The sequence below is a fragment of the Bos indicus x Bos taurus genome, chromosome 3 (genome assembly GCF_003369695.1).
Source record: "Bos indicus x Bos taurus breed Angus x Brahman F1 hybrid chromosome 3, Bos_hybrid_MaternalHap_v2.0, whole genome shotgun sequence".
Classification (NCBI taxonomy): domain Eukaryota; kingdom Metazoa; phylum Chordata; class Mammalia; order Artiodactyla; family Bovidae; genus Bos; species Bos indicus x Bos taurus.
Genome location: NC_040078.1, coordinates 39,375,919 through 39,396,838, shown reverse-complemented (window position 1 = coordinate 39,396,838; position 20,920 = coordinate 39,375,919).

Below are 20,920 nucleotides of genomic sequence, written 5' to 3'. Positions count from 1 at the left end.
ATTACTCTCTAGTGGGATTATAGAATACAGTTTATTGATGACACTCAAATATTGTGCTCATTTTTTATTGAAGAAAAACTTAAAATGTCATCTAACATTCTAAGAAATTATACCCAGAGTATAAAACATATTCATATTTGGTGATAGTCATCTTGTTCCCTACCTTGCAAACTTTATTAAAATAGGTTTTGACTGTTGTTATATTGGTCTGATTCTAATTTTTAGCTCTATATCATAAAGGAGCCTTTAGGCATGTTTCATAGTTATTTTTAATTTTAATTTTTTAATACATGAAAATTTCTTCAGGGCTGTTTTATAGGATTATTTCCCTCTTCCCTAATAAAACATACATATATTATCCAAACTAATTTATATTCTGTCAGTTCAATTTAACAAGCAATTTCTGTATGCATATTTCTGGATCACTGTAATTTCATAAGAATGAAGAGAGTAAGGCAAAGAGATTGAGAGAGGGAGCTCATATTCCTTACTGTACCTAAGGTAATTATTAATATATTAGGAAGCTTAAGATTTATGCAGATAAAAAATTTTTAAGTTATGGTACAAACCATAAGCTAATTATAAATGTTAATGACAAAATTATGTTATTTTTAGGAGTTTTCATATTCCTTGACTGAGCTATTTTTATGTTTTACATTCCATCTCATGAACCAGTTGTATACAAGATGTTCAGTTCTTGTTTCTCATAGTGAGTTAATGAATAATGAAGATAACAATCATTCAGTTCAGTCGTTCAGTCGTATCCAACTCTTTGCAACCCCACGAACCGCAGCACACCAGACCTCCCTGTCCATCACCAGCTCCTGGAGTTTACCCAAACTCATTTCTATTGAGTCGGTGATGCCATCCAGCCGTCTCATCTTCTGTCGTCCCCTTCTCCTCCTGCCCTCAGTCTTTCCCAGCATCTGGGTCTTTTCAAATGAGTCAGTTCTTCACATGAGGTGGCGAAAGTATTGGAGTTTCAGCTTTAACATCAGTCCTTTCAATGAACACCCAGGACTGATCTCCTTTAGGATGGACTGGTTGGATCTTCTTGCAGTCCATTGTAAATAAATGAGGAAAGACTATTAGCTAATAAGAAACAGAGGTTTAATAAAAGATTTGCAACTTAATAAAAAATGGAACAGGATCTGGAAAGGTATAGGTTTGAGTGTATTCCTAATGTAATCATCATACACAAGTTAATAAGAGCATGGGAGGGATGATCTTGATATATAAGATATTGAGCATTAATATAAAATGTAAAAGAAGACATAGTCATAAAATAGTGGATTTTGAAAGTGGCTTTCAAAACTGCCACCAGACTGCCTAAAACTTCAGTTTTAACTAAGGAATTTGAACACAATCTTATGAACAATGATTATTCAGTATAGATAATTAAACAGAGCAAAGCTATAATTAAAACTGTACTCTGATGATTATTATTATGTTCTACATGGCAAACATTGGAAGAGTTGGATATGAAAAACCAATGAAAATCTAGCAATGCTGAAAGGTGAGCCCTCTGGAATATAGATTCTTAGATGGCAATTAGCATATGAGAAATTTATTGGAACATATTCACAGGATGGTTACTCATATGGAGAAATAAAAGAACAAGACAGAGCAGAAGGAAAAATTGGACTATAATGGAGTCATTCATCCTATATGAGTGTTGAAGTTAGAATAGTCCATTGGAATTGTCCTAAGTTGTGTGGGGCTTGGGTGTGTCACAAGTTGATATATGAGGGCTGGAACTTTATGAAAGCTAGCTTTGGATAGAGAGACTGTTTTTGTTGTTTAGTTGCTCAATCATGTCCAACTCTTTGTGACCACATGGACTGCAGCACATCAGGCTTTCCTGTCCTTCACCATCTCCTAGAATTTGCTCAAACTCACATCTATTGAGTCAGTGATGCCATCCAACCATCTTCTGTCATCCCCTTCTCCTCCTGCCTTCAATCTTTTCCAGCATCAGGGTCTTTCCTAATGAATGGGCTGTTTGCATCAGGTGGCCAAAGTATTGGAGCTTCAGTGTCAGTCCTTCCAATGAATATTCAGGGTTGATTTCATTTAAGGTTGATAGATTTGATCTCCTTTCAGTCACTGAATGAAAGCTAGACTTGGACAGAGACACTTGTCTTGTGCAAAATGGATCTCTTGAGCTGAGGACAGCTTGCAAGACAAGCTGAGAGCTGAGGGGTGTCATTCAGCAGCAATCCCAGACACTGATGGAACAGGCCATTCAGCTCTGAAAAGGTCATCAGAGTAGCCCAGCATGAGGTCCATTATAGTTTACCTGTTGTGCTGCTTAGATCCTTTTTCCTTTACACTTTTTAGAGCAGTGTCTCAAAAGGTCATGGTGGCCTCTTTTCCTGGGATTCTATAGCGAAAGTTTAGTGAGAAAAATAAAGGTCCTGTTCTACCACTTTTCTCAAAGCTGGAACAGATACTAGTATTACCTTCCTCTTAATCCATTCTAGAACTCTCTCTTGCTGACATCTCTGCTGTTCTAGATATCATACTCAGTATCATAATTCAGGCTGCTGCTGTGGCTCAGTGGTAAAGAATCCACTGTCAATGCAAGAGACCTATGTTCAATCCCTGGGTCAGTAATATCCCTTGGAAAAGGAAATGGCAGCCCATTACAGTATTCTTGCCTGATAAATCCCATGAACAGAGGTGCCTGGTGGGCTACAGAATATGGGGTCGTAAAAGAGACACAACTTAGTGATTATACAACTAGGCAATTGATCCATCTCACCCCCTCAAAGTCTATATTTTTCCACTAGCTCATCCTAGTGCTTAAAAATCCTCCTGTCTTTCTTTTTAGTGAAATTGACTGTATTATGTTTTCTCTGTTGCAATAATCTTGAATAAAATCTTCCTTGCCACTGTTCTATGAGCAACGGATGAGCAACTGAGTGTTGGGTTTAGCAATGGACATCATTGTGATCTTTACAAATGCAAGGTATATGAAATGGAAGGTGAAAGCCAGACTGGAGTGATTCAAGAGAGAAGAGAATGGAATAAATTAGAGGTAAATACTAGAGAAATTCTTTCTGCGTGTGTATGTGTGTGAGAAATAGAGAAAAGAAATAAAGCAATGGACTGGTCACTGGAGGGAAGAGGGGTCAAGACAGAATTTTTTAGAGACAAAACAATAATTGCAAGATTAATTGCTGATGATAATATTCAGAGGATGGGAATTAAAAGTAGTTCAGGATATCATGGGGAAAACTTTCAGGAACAAAACACTTGAGAGCATGATATAAGATGAGTGCAGAGTACAACTGAGTATATTGTTTTAGATTAGATGAAAGACAGTCAATTCATAATAACAGAATGGAGGTAGTATACTCATAGAGATAGTTAGTTGTGTTAGGTTTAGATTTCATGTGTTCTAAATTCTTTTGGCTTCCTAGTGACCTAAGAACTAAAATGAGGATGGTAGGAAGTATTTGAAAAGAGAGGACATTTGAATTAATCCTCTAGGAGAGTGAGTAAAATGAGGAAATATAATAGTAGGACTGCAAAACAGTCCTAAGGAACAATCTGAGATTAGACCACCATATATTTAAAGTAAGAGAAGTAAGCATGCTTTTTACCCCTTTAGCAGGTTTAACTATATGTTTAACTATATAAACATAAGTGTAGGAAAATGGTATTTAATCAAATATTGTTTTTTTCTGTCAAGTACAAAGGTGGGGGATGGTGGCATGGGAGTTGAGATAGATGCTTCAGTATAAGTAGGAAAAAGAATGGAGAACATAAGAATTGGATCAATGGAAGATAGATCTCTACATATTGATATATAAATTCTGGTAAGGTTGGAGAATTGCTGAAGTTAGCCGACTAGAAAGCATGAGATGGGAAAAACAGGAGACGGTGCCTTAAATGTTAGATATTTAAAACCTATATGTTGAAAGTTTGTAGTTATCGGTACTAATTAGATCCAATATATGGCCATAGGAGTGAGTTGGTAAGGAAGGGGGAAAAAAGTTCACTAGAAGAGTTTAAGTATCTGAGAGGTCAGTGTTTAAAGGATTATCTACATTTAGTGAAACAACTTCTTTATTGAAAGGAGAGCATTGATAGAGGGTGGGTGTTAGTCAAATGACATCAGTAAATTGTTCTGATTGGGAAATATTTGTCAAAATGTTTTTGTAAATCCTAACAAATAGTTCTATCAAAACTTTGAGAGTCTTTGGGAACTTTATCACCTCATTAGAATTTCTGTAATAATTTCATATTAAACTTGTGCAAACTTGGTGATTTTGTGTAGGTATGCTACTCTGCTTTCCATTTTCTTTTGTAAAACAAGAACCATTATATTTATAATAAAATATGAAGTTTTGTAAGTTATTATAAAATTTTTTAACCTAAAAATTAAACTTTTATCATTTTTAACTGTATTACTCAATAGAGAATTAGGAAATTTTAATTTTTTTTTGCTTTTATTTTTATTTTTTTAATATAAATTTATTTATTTTAATTGGAGGCTAATTACTTTACAATATCATATTGGTTTTGCCATATATCAACATGAATCCACCACGGGTGTACACGTGTTCCCCATCCTGAACCCCCCTCCCACCTGCCTCCCAGTACCATCCCTTTGGATCATTACAGTGCACCAGCCCCAAGTATCCTGTATCATGCATCGAACCTGGACTGCTGATCCGTTTCATATATTATATTATACATGTTTCAATGCCATTCTCCTAAATCATCCCACCCTCTCCCTCTCCCACAGAGTCCAAAAGACTTCTATACATCTGTGTCTCTTTTGCTGTCTTGCATACAGGGTTATTGTTACCGTCTTTCTAAATTCCATATATATATGGGTTAGTATACTGTATTGGTGTTTTTCTTTCTGGCTTACTTCACTCTGTACAAAAGGCTCCAGTTTCATCCACATCATTAGAACTGATTCAAATGTATTCTTTTTAATGGCTGAGTAATACCCCATTGTGTGTATGTACCACAGCTTCCTTATCCATTTGTCTGCTGATGGATATCTACATAGCTTCCATGTCCTGGCTATTATAAGCAGTGCTGCGATGAACATTGAGGTACACGTGTCTCTTTCAATTCTGGTTTCCTACTATGCCCAGTAGTGAGATTGCTGGGTCATATGGCAGTTCTATTTCTAGTTTTTTAAGGAATCTCCACACTGTTCTCCATAGTGGCTGTACTAGTTTGCATTCCCACCAACAGTATAAGGGGGTTCCCTTTACTCTACACCCTCTCCAGCATTTATTGCTTGTAGACTTTTGGATAGCAGCCATTCTGACTGGCGTGAAATGGTATCTCATTGTGGTTTTGATTTGCATTTTTCTGATAATGAGTGATTTAGAGCATCTTTTCATGTGGTTGTTAGCCACCTGTATGTCTTCTTTGGAGAAATGTTTGTTTAGTTCTTTGGACCATTTTTTGATTGGGTCGTTTGTTTGTCTGGAATTGAGCTGCAGGATTTGCTTGTATATTTTTGAGATTAGTTGTTTGTCAGTTGCTTCATTTGCTATTATTTTCTCCCATTCTGAAGGATGTCCTTTGACCTTGCTCATAGTTTCCTTTGTTGTGCAGAAGCTTTTAATTTGAATTTGTTTATTTTTGCTTTTATTTCCAATACTCTGGGAGGTGGGTCATAGAGGATCCTGCTGTGATATATGTCGGAGAGTGTTTTGCCTATGTTCTCCTCTAGGAGTTTTATAGTTTCTGGTCTTACATTTAGATCTTTAATCCATGTTGAGTTCATTTTTGTGTATGGTGTTAGAAACTGTTCTAGTTTGATTCTTTTACAAGCGGTTGACCAGTTTTCCCAGCATCACGTGTTAAAGAGATTGTCTTTAATCCATTGTATATTCTTGCCTCCTTTGTCAAAGATAAGGTGTCCATAGGTTCATGGATTTATCTCTAGGCTTTCTATTTTGTTTCATTGATCTATATTTCTATCTTTGTGCCAGTACCATACTGTCTTGATGGCTGTGGCTTTGTAGTAAAGCCTGCAGTCAGGCAGGTTGATTCCTCCAGTTCCATTCTTCTTTCTCAAGATTGCTTTGGCTATTTGAGTTTTTTTGTATTTCCATACAAATTGTGAAATTATTTGTTCTAGCTCTGAAAAATACTGTTGATAGCTTGATAGGGGTTGCATTGAATCTATAGATTGCTTTGGGTAGTATACTCATTTTCACTATATTGATTCTTCCGATCCATGAACATGGTATATTTCTCCATCTGTTAAGTGTCTTCTTTGATATCTTTCACCAGTGTTTTATAGTTTTCTATACATAGGTCATCAATAACCTCAGATATGCAGATGACACCACCCTTATGGCAGAAAGTGAAGAGGAACTCAAAAGCCTCTTGATGAAAGTGAAAGTGGAGAGTAAAAAAGTTGGCTTAAAGCTCAACATTCAGAAAACTGAGATCATGGCATCTGGCCCCATCATTTCATGGGAAATAGATGGGGAAACAGTGGAAACAGTGTCAGACTTTATTTTTTGGGGCTCCAGAATCACTGCAGCCATGAAATTAAAAGACACGTACTCCTTGGAAGGAAAGTTATGACCAACCTAGATAGCATATTCAAAAGCAGAGACATTACTTTGCCAACAAAGGTCCGTCTAGTCAAGGCTATGGTTTTTCCAGTGGTCATGTATGGATGTGAGAGTTGGACTGTGAAGAAGGCCGAGCGCTGAAGAATTGATGCTTTTGAACTGTGGTGTTGGAGAAGACTCTTGAGAGTCCCTTGGACTCTAAGGAGATCCAACCAATCCATTCTGAAGGAGATCAGCCCTGGGATTTCTTTGGAAGGAATAATGCTAAAGCTGAAACTCCAGTATTTTGGCCACCTCATGTGAAGTGTTGACTCATTGGAAAAGACCCTGATGCTGGGAGGGATTGGGGGCAGCAGGAGAAGGGGACGACAGAGGATGAGATGGCGGGATGGCATCACTGACTCAATAGACGTGAGTCTGAGTGAACTCGGGGAGTTGGTGATGGACAGGGCGGCCTGGCATGCTGAGATTCATGGGGTTGCGAAGAGTCGGACAGGACTGAGCGACTGAACTGAACTGAACGGATACATAGGTCTTTAGTTTCTTTAAGTAGATATATTCCTAAGTATTTTATCCTTTTTGTTGCAATGGTGAACGGAATTGTTTCCTTAATTTCTCTTTCTGTTTTCTCATTATTAGTGTATAGGAATGCAAGGGATTTCTGTGTGTTGATTTTATATCCTGCAACTTTACTATAATCATTGATTAGTTCTAGTAATTTTCTGGTGGAGTCTTTAGGGTTTTCTATGTAGAGGATCATGTCATCTGCAAACAGTGAGAGTTTTACTTCTTCTTTTCCAATTTGGATTCCTTTTATTTCTTTTTCTGCTCTGATTGCTGTTGCCAAAACTTCCAAAACTATGTTGAATAGTAGTGGTGAAAGTGGGCACCCTTGTCTTGTTCCTGACTTTAGGGGAAATTCTTTCAATTTTTCACCATTGAGGATAATGTTTGCTGGGGGTTTCTCATATATAGCTTTTATTATGTTGAGGTATGTTCCTTCTATTCCTGCTTTCTGGAGATTTTTATCATAAATGGATGCTGAATTTTGTCAAAGGCTTTTTCTACATCTATTGAGATGATCATATGGCTTTTATTTCTCAATTTGTTAATGTGGTGTATTACATTTTTTGATTTGTGGATATTGAAGAATCCTTTCATCCCTGGGATAAAGCCCACTTGGTCATGGTGTATGATCTTTTTAAAGTGTTGTTGGATTCTGATTGCTAGAATTTTGTTAAGGATTTTTGCATCTATGTTCATCAGTGATATTGGCCTGTAGTTTTCTTTTTTTTGTGGGATCTTTGTCAGGTTTTGGTATTAGGGGTGATGATGGCCTCATAGAATGAGTTTGGAAGTTTGCCTTCCTCTGTAATTTTCTGTAAGAGTTTGAGTAGGATAGGTCTTATCTCTTCTCTAAATTTTTGGTAGAATTCAGCTGTGAAGCCGTCTGGACCTGGGCTTTTGTTTGCTGGAAGATTTCTGATTACAGTTTCAATTTCCATGCTTGTGATGGGTCTGTTAAGATTTTCTATTTCTTCCTGGTTCAGTTTTGGAAAGTTGTACTTTTCTAAGAATTTGTCCATTTCTTCCACGTTGTCCATTTCATTGGCATATCATTGCTGATAGTAGTCTCTTACGATCCTTTGTATTTCTGTGTTGTCTGTTGTGATCTCTCCATTTTCATTTCTAATTTTATTGATTTGATTTTTTCTCCCTTTGTTTCTTGATGAGTCTGGCTAATGGTTTGTCAATTTTATTTATCCTTTCAAAGAACCAGCTTTTGGCTTTGTTGATTTTTGCTATGGTCTCTTTTGTTTCTGCCCTAATTTTTAAGACTTCTTTCCTACTACTAACCCCAGGGTTCTTCATTTCTTCCTTTTCTAGTTGCTTTAGGTGTAGAGTTAGGTTATTTATTTGACTTTTTTCTTGTTTCTTGAGGTATGCCTGTATTGCTATGAACCTTCCCCTTAGCACTGCTTTTACAGTGTCCCACAGGTTTTGGGTTGTTGTGTTTTCATTTTCATTCATTTCTATGCATATTTTGATTTCTTTTTTGATTTATTCTGTGATTTGTTGGTTATTCAGCAGCGTGTTGTTCAGCCTCCTTATGTTGGAATTTTTAATAGTTTTTCTCCTGTATTTGAAATCTAATCTTACTGCATTGTGGTCAGAAAAGATGCTTGGAATGATTTCAATTTGTTTGAATTTACCAAGGCTAGATTTATGGCCCAGGATGTGATCTATCCTGGAGAAGGTTCCGTGTGCACTTGAGAAAAAGGTGAAATTCATTTTTGGGGGGTGAAATGTCCTATAGATATCAATTGGGTCTAACTAATTGGTATATTGTATCATAAAGTTTGTGTTTCCTTGTTAATTTTCTGTTTAGTTGATCTGTCCATAGGTATGAGTAGTGTATTAAAGTCTCCCACTATTATTGTGTTATTGTTAATTTCCCCTTTCATACTTGTTAGCATTTGTCTTACATATTGTGTTGCTCCTATTTTGGGTGCATATATGTTTATAATTGTTATATCTTCTTCTTGGATTGATACTTTGATCATTATGTACTGTCTTTCTTTGTCTCTTTTCACAGCCTTTGTTTTAAAGTCTATTTTATCTGATATGAGCATTGCTACTCCTGCTTTCTTTTGGTCCCTATTTGCATGGAATATCTTTTTCCAGCCCTTCACTTTCAGTCTGTATGTGTCCCCTGTTTTGAGGTGGGTCTTTTGTAGACAACATATATAGGGGTCTTGTTTTTATATCCATTCAGCCAGTCTTTGTCTTTTGGTTGGGGCATTCAACCCATTTACGTTTAAGGTAATTATTGATAAGTATGATCCTGTTGCCATTTACTTTATTGTTTTGGGTTCGAATTTATACAACCTTTTTGTGTTTCCTGTCTAGAGAAGATCCTTTAGCATTTGTTGAGAGCTGGTTTGGTGGTGCTGAATTCGCTCAGCTTTTGCTTGTCTGTAAAGATTTGATTTTTCCTTCATATTTGAATGAGATCCTTGCTGGGTATAGTAATCTGGGCTGTAGGTTATTTTCTTTCATCACTTTAAGTATGTCCTATCATTCCCTCCTGGCCTGAAGAGTTTCTATTGAAAGATCAGCTGTTATCCTTATGGGAATCCCCTTGTGTGTTATTTGTTGTTTTCCCCTTGCTGCTTTTAATATGTGTTCTTTGTTTTTTATCTTTGTTAATTTGATTAATATGTATCTTGGGGTGCTTTGCTTTGGGTTTATCCTGTTTGGGACTCTCTGAGTTTCTTGGACTTGGGTGATTATTTCCTTCCCCATTTTAGGGAAGTTTTCAACTATTATCTCCTCAAGTATTTTCTCATGGTCTTTCTTTTTGTCTTCTTCTGGGACTCCTATGATTCAAATGCTGGTGTGGTTAACATTGTCCTGGAGGTCTCTGAGATTGTCCTCATTTCTTTTAATTCGTTTTTCTTTTTTTCCTCTCTGATTCATTTATTTCTACCATTCTATCTTCTACTTCACTAATCCTATCTTCTGCCTCCTTTATTCTACTATTTGTTGCCTCCAGAGTGTTTTTGATCTCATTTATTGCATTATTCATTATATATTGACTCTTTTTTATTTCTTCTAGGTCCTTGTTAAACCTTTCTTGCATCTTCTCGACCTTGTCTCCAGGCTATTTATCTGTGATTCCATTTTGATTTCAAGATTTTTGATCATTTTCACTATCATTATTCAGAATTCTTTATCAGGTAGATTCCCTATCTCTTCCTCTTTGGTTTAGTTTGGTGGGCATTTATCCTATTCCTTTACCGTCTGGGTATTCCTCTGTCTCTTCATCTTGTTTATTGTTGTGTTTGGGGTGGCCTTTCTGTATTCTGGCAGTTTGTGGAGTTCTCTTTATTATGGAGTTTCCTCGCTGTGGGTGGAGTTGTACATGTGGCTTGTCAAGGTTTCCTGGTTAGGGAAGCTTGTGTTGGTGTTCTGGTGGGTGGAGCTGGATTTCTTCTCTCTGGAGTGCAATGAAGTGTCCAGTAATGAGTTATGAGATGTCAGTGGTTTTGGAGTGACTGGACAGCCTGTATATTGAAGCTCAGGGCTGTGTTCCTGTGTTGCTGGAGAATTTGCATGCTATGTCTTGCTCTGGAACTTATTGGCCCTTGGGTGCTTGGTTTCAGTGTAGGTGTGGAGGCGTTTGACAAGCTCCTGTAGATTAATGTTCCCTGGAGTCAGGAATTCTCTGGTGTTCTCAGGATTTGGACTTAAGCCTCCTGCTTCTGGTTTTCAGTCTTACTTTTACAGTATCCTCAAGACTTCTCCATCTATACAGCACCATTGATAAAACATCTAGGTTAAAGATGAAAAGTTTCTCCACAGTGAGGGACACCCAGAGAGGTTCCCAGAGTTACTTGGAGAAGAGAAATGGAGGAGGGAGTTAGAGGTGACCTGAATGAGATGAGGTGGAATCAAAAGAGGAGAGAGCAAGCTAGCCAGTAATCACTTCCTTGTGTGCGCTCCATGGTCTGGACCACTCAGAGATGTTCACGGAGTTATACAGAGAAAAGAAGAGGGAGGAAGGAGACAGAAGTGGTGGCCAGGAGGATAAAGGGGGGAATCAAAAGTAGAGAGACAGATCCAGCCAGTAATAAGTTCCCTAAGTGTTCTCCACCATCTGAAACACACAAAGAGATTCACAGAGTTGGGTAGAGAAGAAAAGGGGGAGGGAGGAGATAGAGGCGACCTGGTGGAAAAAAAGGAAAGTCCAAAGGGAGAGAGAGCAGTCAAGCCAATAATCTTGCTCCCAAATAAAAATGGGTACTGAAGATTGGGTTCTTAAAGGTACAAAATTGATAACAAGTGCCAAAAAGCAAAGATTAAAAATCTAGAGTAGAGGTTTGATTTTCAAAAATACAATATTAAAGAAAATAAAGGGAAAAAAAACAACAAAAAACAAAGTCACAAAAATTACAAAATATATATATGTATATGAAGTTTGCTTTAAAAACACTTTTTTTTTTTTTTTGCAAAGTAATAGTAGGTTATAAAAATGAAAATTAAAGGAGTAATAGAGGACTTAATTTTTTTTTAATTGAAAAAAAAGAATGATAGTAAAAATAGTAGAAATATATCTAGGAATTTCTCTGGTGGTGTTGTGGGCAGCGTGGGGTCAGTTCATTTTCAGATGGTTCCTTGGTCTGGCTTCTTTTTCTCAAGAACTATAGGCCCCTTCCTATGTAGTCAGTACTGACTACAGGGTTTTAATCTCTTGCACCTGTCACTTCCAAGACGGTTCCCTCTGTTTTAGCTTCTGTTTGCTGGTCTCTTCAGTGTCTGATTTCAACCCTAACACAAGGGGGCGGTGGTGGACACTTTTTTAGGCTCACTTATTCAGTCGTGCTGTGGGGAGGGAGGGACGCTGCAAACAAATAACACTGGCATGTGCTTACAGTGTCTCAGCCACACTGGGCCTGCCCCTACTCATGGTGCCTGTGCCCTTCCTGCCCACACTGCTCAGGCTCTGGGTTGCTCCACTGGGAACCGTCTGAGGCCGGCCCTGGGCTGCATGCACCTCCCAGGTCTAAGCTGCTCAGATTCAGGCACTCGGGTAGTCCTCAGAGGTGCAGACTTGGTTGGGCCTGTGTTTTGTGCCCTTCCCAGGTCCAAGCAGTTCCAGTGATGAGGTGTTTGGCGAGAGCAGTCACTGCAACTTATCACCTCGCCCATCCCTGCTGCTCGGTGTTCTGAGTGTACAACCGGTGCACCTTCTCAGGCGGATGTTGGCTGTCCAGAACCCCAAGAAGTCTTAGTTAGCAAAGACGCCTGCTTGCAATTTGGTAGATAATGCCTCTCTGGGGCTGCAATTGCCCCCTTCTGGCTCTTGCTGCCTGTCACTGGAGGGGGATGGTCTGCAGCTGGCTAGCTCTGTTCAGTCCTTTGTTCTGTGAGCGGGCCTGGAGGTTTCTTAGGTTAGGGCTTTTTGTGTGGTAGCTATCCCACAGTCTGGTTTGCTAGCCCAAGTCAGTTCCCTCAGATTGCCCTTGGGCATTCAGGCCCTGTCCTTACTCTAAGCAATGCAGCCCGTGCCTCCCTGCCCAGCCCCCGCTTGCTAGTGGTGGGTGCAGGCGTCTGAGCTGCTTCTCCACTGGGGGAGTTACTGTTGGGCATGTAATCTGTGGGTTTTAATTATTTGTTTATTTTTCCTCCCAGTTATGTTGTCCTCTGTGGTTCCAAGGCTCACCACAGACTCAGCAGTGAGGCTGTTTCCTGGTGTTTGGAAACTTCTCTCTTTTTAGGACTCCTTTCCCGGGATGGAGCTCCATCCCTACCTCTTTTGTCTCTCTTTTTGTCTTTTATATTTTTTCCTACCTCCTTTTGAAGACAATGGGCTGCTTTTCTGGGTGCCTGATGTCCTCTGCCAGCATTCAGAAGTTGTTCTGTGGAATTTACTCAGCGTTTAAATGTTTTTTTGATGAATTTGTGGGGGAGAAAGTGGTCTCCCGGTCCTATTCCTCTGCCATCTTAGGACCACCTCCAATTTAATTGTTAATATTGTTAATATAACAGTGTAGATCACAACAAATTGTGGAAAATTCTGAAAGGGATGGGAATACCAGACCACCTGACCTGCCTCTTGAGAAACCTGTATGCAGGTCAGAAAGCAGCAGTTAAAACTGGACATGGAACAACAGACTGGTTCCAAAGAGGAAAAGGAGTACGTCAAGGCTGTATATTGTCACCCTGCTTATTTAACTTCTATGCAGAGTACATCATGAGAAATGCTGGGCTGGAAGAAGCACAAGCTGGAATCAAGATTGCGGGGAGAAATATCAATAAACTCAGATATCCAGATGACATCACCATTATGGCAGAAAGAGAAGAAGAACTAAAGAGCCTCTTGATGAACGTGAAAGAGGAGAGTGAAAAAGTTGGCTTAAAGCTCAACATTCAGAAAACGAAGATCATGGCATCTGGTCCCATCACTTCATGACAAATAGATGGGGAAACCATGGAAACAGTGGCACACTTTGTTTTGAGGGGCTCCAAAATCACTGCAGATGGTGATTGCAACCATGAAACTAAAAGATGCTTACTCCTTGAAAGAAAAGTGATGACAGCATATTAAAAAGCAGAGAGATTACTTTGCCCACAAAGATCTGTCTAATTAAGGCTATGGTTTTTCCAGTAGTCATGTATGGATGTGAGAGTCTGACGACAAAGAAAGCTGAGTGCTGAAGAATTGATGCTTTTGAACTGTGACGCTGGAGAAGACTCTTGAGAGTCCCTTAGACTGCAAGGAGATCCAACCAGTCCATCCCAAAGGAGATCAGTCCTTGGTGTTCATTGGAAGGACTGATGCTAAAGTTGAAACTCCCAATACTTTGGCTACCTGATGCAAAGAGCTGACTCATTTGAAAAGTCCCTGATGCTGGTTAAGATTGAAGGTGGGAGGAGAAGGGGATGACAGAGGATGGGATGGTTGGATGGCATCACCGACTCAATGGACATGAGTTTGGGTAAAGTCTGGGAGCTGGTGATGGACATGGAGGCCTGGCCTGCTGCAGTCCATGGGGTTGCAAAGATCTGGACACAACTGAGTGACTGAACTGAACTGAATTGTCAATATATCTAAGGAAAAAGAATTATCTAAGATAGACACTTTAGTTCAAATTTATAATTATTTTTTATCATGAATTTCAAATAAAAGCATTATCAGAAGACTTACTTAAAAAAAAATCACCATCACCCATAAGTAAATTATTTCTATACAACTGTCATTGTTTTTATTTCCTGAAATAACATGAGAATATATGAAAGCAAGAAGATGTGTTTGAAAAATTAAAGATTCGGTGACCTGTATGACACAATGAATAATGCAATTTAGGTACCAGAAAATTACTAATCAATGAATATCGTAAAGTTTCAGGATATAAAATTAATACACAGAAGTCCCTTGCATTCCTATACAGTAATAATGAGAAAACAGAAAGAGAAATTAAGGGAACAATTCCATTCAACATTGTGACCAAAAGAATAAAATACTTAGGAATAAATCTACCTAAAGAAACAAAAGATCCATATATAGAAAACTATAAACCACTGAAAAAAGAAATCAAAGATGACACAAATAGATGGAGAAATATACCATGTTCATGGATCGGCATTATCCATGATAATGATAGCATATCATGCTATATAATCAAAGCAATTAGTAGATTCAATGCAATGGAAAAGAAATGCAAAAAAGCAAAATGGCTGTCTGGGGAGGCCTTACAAATAGCTGTGAAAAGAAGAGAAGCAAAATGTATAATGTATATTTTATGTATATATGGTACATATACATAGTGGAATATTACTCAGCTATTAAAAAGAACACATTTGAATCAGTTCTAATGAGGTGGATGAAATTGGAGCCTATTATACAGAGTGAAATAAGTCAGAAAGGAAAACACCAATACAGTATATTAATGCATGTATATGGAATTTAGAAAGATGGTAACGAATGACCCTATATGTGAGACAGCAAAAGAGACACAGATATAAAGGACAGACTTTTGGACTCTGTGGGAGAAGGTGAGGGTGGGATGATTTGAGAGAATAGCATTTAAACATGTATATTACCATATGTGAAATAGATCACCAGTCCAAGTTTGATGCATGAAACAGGGCTCTCAAAGCTGGTACACTGGGACAGCCTGAGGGATAGGATGGGGAAGGAGGTGGGAAGGGGGTTCAGGATGGGGGACACATGTACACCCATGGGTGAGTCATGTCAATGTATGGCAAAAACCACTACAATATTGTAAAGTAATTAATCTCCAATTAAAATAAATAATTAAATAAAGAATACAATTTAGGAACATCACAATCTAGGCAAAATTATACAATATATTTATAGAAAATAAATTTTAAAATAATTTTGTGAATTGAGATGGCCAACTTAAGAACTAGAGAATTTGAAGGATTTTAAGTGAATCAATGATGTCAAACAGTAACATATCCAAGTAGGTATTAAAGAAATATTGGTGCCTAATTCCATTTCCAGAGGTTTTTTGTTGTTGTTGTTGTTGTTGTTGTTGTTTCTGGTGGGGTTGGAGTGGAGAAGCTTGGTTATTTTGTTGGTTTTGTTTTGTTTTCAGTTTTCTTTGTAATCCACTTTTTCCTAATGTGCAGTCCTGGTTGAGAACCACTTTGGTAAACACTCAAGGTCTTAGGAGGAGAGATTTACATCTAAAGATCTCTACTGTAAAGTGCCTAGATTTACATCATTATAAAAGTCCTAGAAATCTTCAACTAGTAGATAATATTAACTAAAATTAGCAAATAGATGAGTGAATTCTTCAGGGAAGGCAGTAGTTTTTTGTTTTTTTGTGTTTTTTTTTTAACCACTTAAGAAAACACAGAATACCTTAAAGAACTTATTTTTTTCCTAAAAACTTTCTGTGAAGAATCTAAAATGTTCTAAGTCAGAGATAATAGTATGATTCTTTTACGAATAAATGTATAGATTGAAATCTAAAATGTTCTGATGCTGAGTTACTTAGATGTTAACTGCAGAGAAGAAAGAAGAGCACTGAACTTAAATCAAGAAGGGGATAAACTGGACTGATTTTCCACTCTGTTAGTCTTACTAAGATATAATTTAGTATAGTCTGAACTAAGCAGATGTGGAAGTTAGCCTTGGGCTGAAGAAAATGCAAATACTTGCTGTTCTGATTATTCTTGTTTAAATCCTCCAGACATACCACATCATCCTCCAATCTCTCCTTCCCCTTTTCTAGCTTGCTCTGTGCCTGACAAAGCTGGCCTCTGTGGAAAACAGGTCCTGGGTTCTCCTCCCTGTTTCTGGGATTTTTAAAGAATGAGGTTTGCAGATGTAGAGACAAGAATGTCTAGGACAGTTATGCAGAAAGACCTCTTTGAACAGGCAGAAAGCATGAACACTTGTTCATCCAACATGAACGCACATTAAAGGGCATCTAAAGCAAATGGAGGCAGCTATTTTACAGTTGTTAATCAGGATCGTTCTTTAATCAACATGGTACTTGATCTAAAAACTCTTATACAGAATGGCATGGCAACAGGGATGGCAGAGACTGAGTATGTGCTCAAAATCCTGGGCTTCCTCTTACCAAGGCTAATCTGATTATTAATTCTGCCAAGTGCTCAACATACTAATATCAGAGGCCAGTGATACAGCATCACTCTTGGGGAGGTCCAGCAAGCTTCCTGATGTTAGGACGATTATACCAGGTCTCTTCCATCAAAAAGGGGATAGTGCTTTGTTCTCATTGTAATAAGTGTTCTTGTTTTAGTCACTAAGTCATGTCTGACTCTTTTGCTACCCCATGGATTGTAGCCCACTCAGTCTCCTCTATCCATGGAATTCTCCAGGCAAGAATACTGGAGTGGTTTGCCATTCCCTTCTCCAGGGGATCTTCCCAACCCAAGGATCAAACCTGAGTCTCCTGCATCAGAAGGCAGATTATTTACCACTGAACCACCAGGGAGGTCCCATGGTAATAAACAGGTGTCCACAAAATGGATTTTCCTTTCCTGTCTGCAACAGCTCTTCCAGTACCACCCAGTGTGAAGGATTTACAGAATATCTTATTCACAGTCATGCTGTCTGTGCAACTTCATTTCAGATCAAGGGACTCAAGTTTAAGGCTTCTTAACTGTCGTCACTGCCCTCAACACATACTTAATCATTGGGAAGATACTGGAATAACAACATAATGAAATGGCCTGCTGCTGCTGCTAAGTTGCTTCAGTCGTGTCCGACTCTGTGCGACCCCATAGACGGAAGCCCACCAGGCTCCCCCATCCCTGGGATTCTCCAGGCAAGAACACTGGAGTGGGTTGCCATTTCCCTCTCCAATGCATGAAAGTGAAAAGTGAAGGGGAAGTCACTCAGTCATGTCTGACTCTTAGTGACCCCATGGACTACAGCCTACCAGGCTCCTCCATCCATGGGATTTTCCAGGCCAGAGTACTGGAGTGGGGTGCCATTGCCTTCTCCAATGAAATGGCCATTAAATGCTTAATAGTGATCCCACATAGGGGTTTTAAGTTCTGTTCCATAGGATGTAGTATTTCCTTTTGATTGGTAGTCAATGTATAGTGCTGTTTCTTCCATAGACCAGCTATTCATAATCTGAAAGCTCCGTTTTCACTATCACACCTAAAAATCCCCTTACAGAATGTTTGTATCACCTCCCTGCAGACTTGAGCTCGGTTAGATTTGGTGCCATTGTTTCTAAAGACTAAAACATCAGGGATGAAGCACACCTATTCAGAAGCTAGGATTGTTCCTCAGTAGAGAACATCTCTTCTTATCATTAAAGCAACACTCAGAGAAAGGAATTATTACACGAGCTTGGGTGATTTGTTCCAATTATCCAGGGGAAATTGAGTGGACATTGGCCAGTGAAGGCATGCAGACCTTGGTCTAGAACCTCCAAGTTTCAGCAGGGCCCTGCATAATATTACACGTTCAATAACTGAACTCATTCAAAGACTGTGGCTACTCCCATTAAGATAAGATTTCTAGAGACCTTTGGGTAATCTGCCTAGTAAAAAATCCTGATAAAGTGCTTGAAAAGTATATAAAAGGAGTTTCTAATTCTCATCCCAACATTAAATAAGCTATATAAACCTGGACTGTGGCAACTCTGCATATTTTGTTACTCAATTTTTCGATTCTTCCTCTTCTTTCCTTAGTAGTAGTGGATAGTACACTAAGTGACAGTGTGACAGACTGACATACAGTTGTTATTGCTCAGTCGTGTCCAAATCTTTGCCACCCCATAGACTTCAGCATGCCAGTCTTCCCTGTCCTTTACTATCTCCTGGAGTTGCTTAAACTCGTATTGATTGAATTGCTGATGCCATCCAACCGTCTCATCCACTGATGCCCACTTCACCTCCTGACCTCAATCTTCCCAGCATCAGGGTCTTTTCCAGTGAGTCGGCTTTTTGCATCAGGTGGCTAAAGTATCAGAACTTCAGTATAAGTCCTCCCAATGAATATTCAGGGTTGGTTTTCTTTAGGGTTGACTGGATTGATCACCTTGTAGTCCAAAGGACTCTTCAAGAGTCTTCTCCAGCACCACAGTTCGAAAGCATTGGTTTTTCGGTGCTTCTTTATGGTCTGACTCTCACATCCATACATGATGACTGGAAAAACCACAGCTTTGACTAGACGGACCTTTGTAGGCCAAGTGATGTCTCCCCTTTTTAATATGCTGTCCAGATTTATCATAGCTTTTCTTCCAAGGAGAAACCATCTTTTAATTTCATGGCTATGGTCACCATCTGCAGTGATTTTAGAGCCCAAGAAAACAAAGTCTGTCACTGTTGCCATTGTTTTCCCATCTATTTGCCATACGGTGATGGGATTGGATGCAATGATCTTCCTTTTTTGAATGTTGAGTTTTCAGCCAGCTTTTCATTCTTCTTTTTCACCATCATCAAGAGGCTCTTTAGTTCCTCTTCACTTTCTGACATTAGGGTGGTGTCCTCTGCATATCTATGGTTATTTGTATTTCTCCCAGAAATCTTGATTCCAGCATGGGCTTTATCTGGCCTGGCATTTCCCATGATGTTCTCTGCATATAAGTTAAATAAATAGGGTGACAATATACAGCCTTGACGTACTCCTTTCCCAATTTTGAAGCAGTCTGTTGTTCCCAGTCTGGTCTAACTGTTGCTTCTTGACCTGAATACAGGTGTCTCAGGAGGCAGGTAAGGTGGTTTGGTATTCCCATGTTTTTAATAACTGTACAGAGTTTGTTGTAATCCACACAGTCAAAGGTTTTAGCATAGTCAATGAAGCAGATGTAGATGTGTGTTTGGAATTCCTTCACTTTTTCTATGATCCAGTGTATGTTGGCAGTTTGATCTCTGCTTCCTCGCCTTTTCTAAATCCACCTTGAACATCTGGAAGTTCTCAGTTTGTGTACTTTTGAAGCCTAACTTGAAGGATTTGGGATATTATCTTGCTAGCATGTGAAATGAGTGCAATTGTTCTGTAGTTTGGACATTCTTTCACGTTGCCCTTCTTTGGGATTGGAATGAAAACTGATATTTTCCAGTTCTGTGATTACCACTGAGTTTTCCAAATTTGTTGGCATACTGAGTGCACACTTTAACAGTATCATCTTTTAGGATTTGAAATAGCTCAGCTAAAATTCCATTGCCTCCACTAGCTTTGTCCATAGGTATGCTTTCTAAGGCCCACTTGACTTCACACTCCAGGATGTCTGGCTCTAGGTGAGTGACCACACCATCATGGTTATCCAGGTCATTGAGGCCTTTTTTGTACAGTTTTTCTCTATATTTTCCCATGTATTCTTGCCATCTCTTTTTAATATATTCTGCATCTGTTAGGTCCTTACAATTTCTGACCTTTATTGCACTCATCTTTGCATGAAATGTTCCCTTGGTATCTCCAATTTTCTTGAAGAGATCTCTAGTCTTTCCTATTCTATTGTTTTCCTCTGTATCTTTGCATTGTTCACTTAAGAAGGCTTTCTTATCTTTCCTTGCTATTCTTTGGAACTAAGCATTCAGATGGATTATCTTTCCTTTTTCTCCTTTGCTTTTTGATTCTTTTCTCAGCTATTTGTAAGGCCTACTCAGACAACCATTTTGCCTTGTTGCATTTATTTTTCTTGGGAATGGTTCTGGTCACCTGTACAGTTTTATGAACCTTTGTCCACAGTTCTTTAGGCAATGCTAATCCCTTGAATCTATTTGTCTCTTCCACTGTATAATCATAAGGAATTTGATTTAGGTCATACCTGAATGGTCTAGTGATTTTCCCCAGTTTCTTCAATTTAATTCTGAATTTTGTAATAAGGAGTTCACAATCTGAACCTCAGTCAGCTCCTGGTCTTATTTTTGCTGACTGTATAGAAGTTCTTCATCTTTGATTGTGAAGAATATAAGCAATCTGATTTTGGTATTGACCATTGGGTGATGTCCATGTATACAGTCATCTTTTGTTTTCTTGGAAGAGGGTGTTTGCTGTGACCAGTGAATTCTCTTTGCAAACTCGGTTAACCTCTGCCTTGCTTCATGTTATACTCCAAGGGCAAACTTGCCTTTTATTTCAGGTATCTTTTGACTTTGTACTTTTGTATTCCAGTCCCCTATGATGAAAAGGACATCTTTTTTTGGTGTTTGAACTGTGGTGTTGGAGAAGGCTCTTGAGAGTCCCTTGGACTGCAAGGAGATCCAACCAGTCCATTCTAAAGGAGATCAGTTCTGGGTGTTCTTTGGAAGGAATGATGCTAAAGCTGAAACTCCAGTACTTTGGCCACCTCATGCAAAAAACTGACTCATTGGAAACGACTCTGATGCTGGGA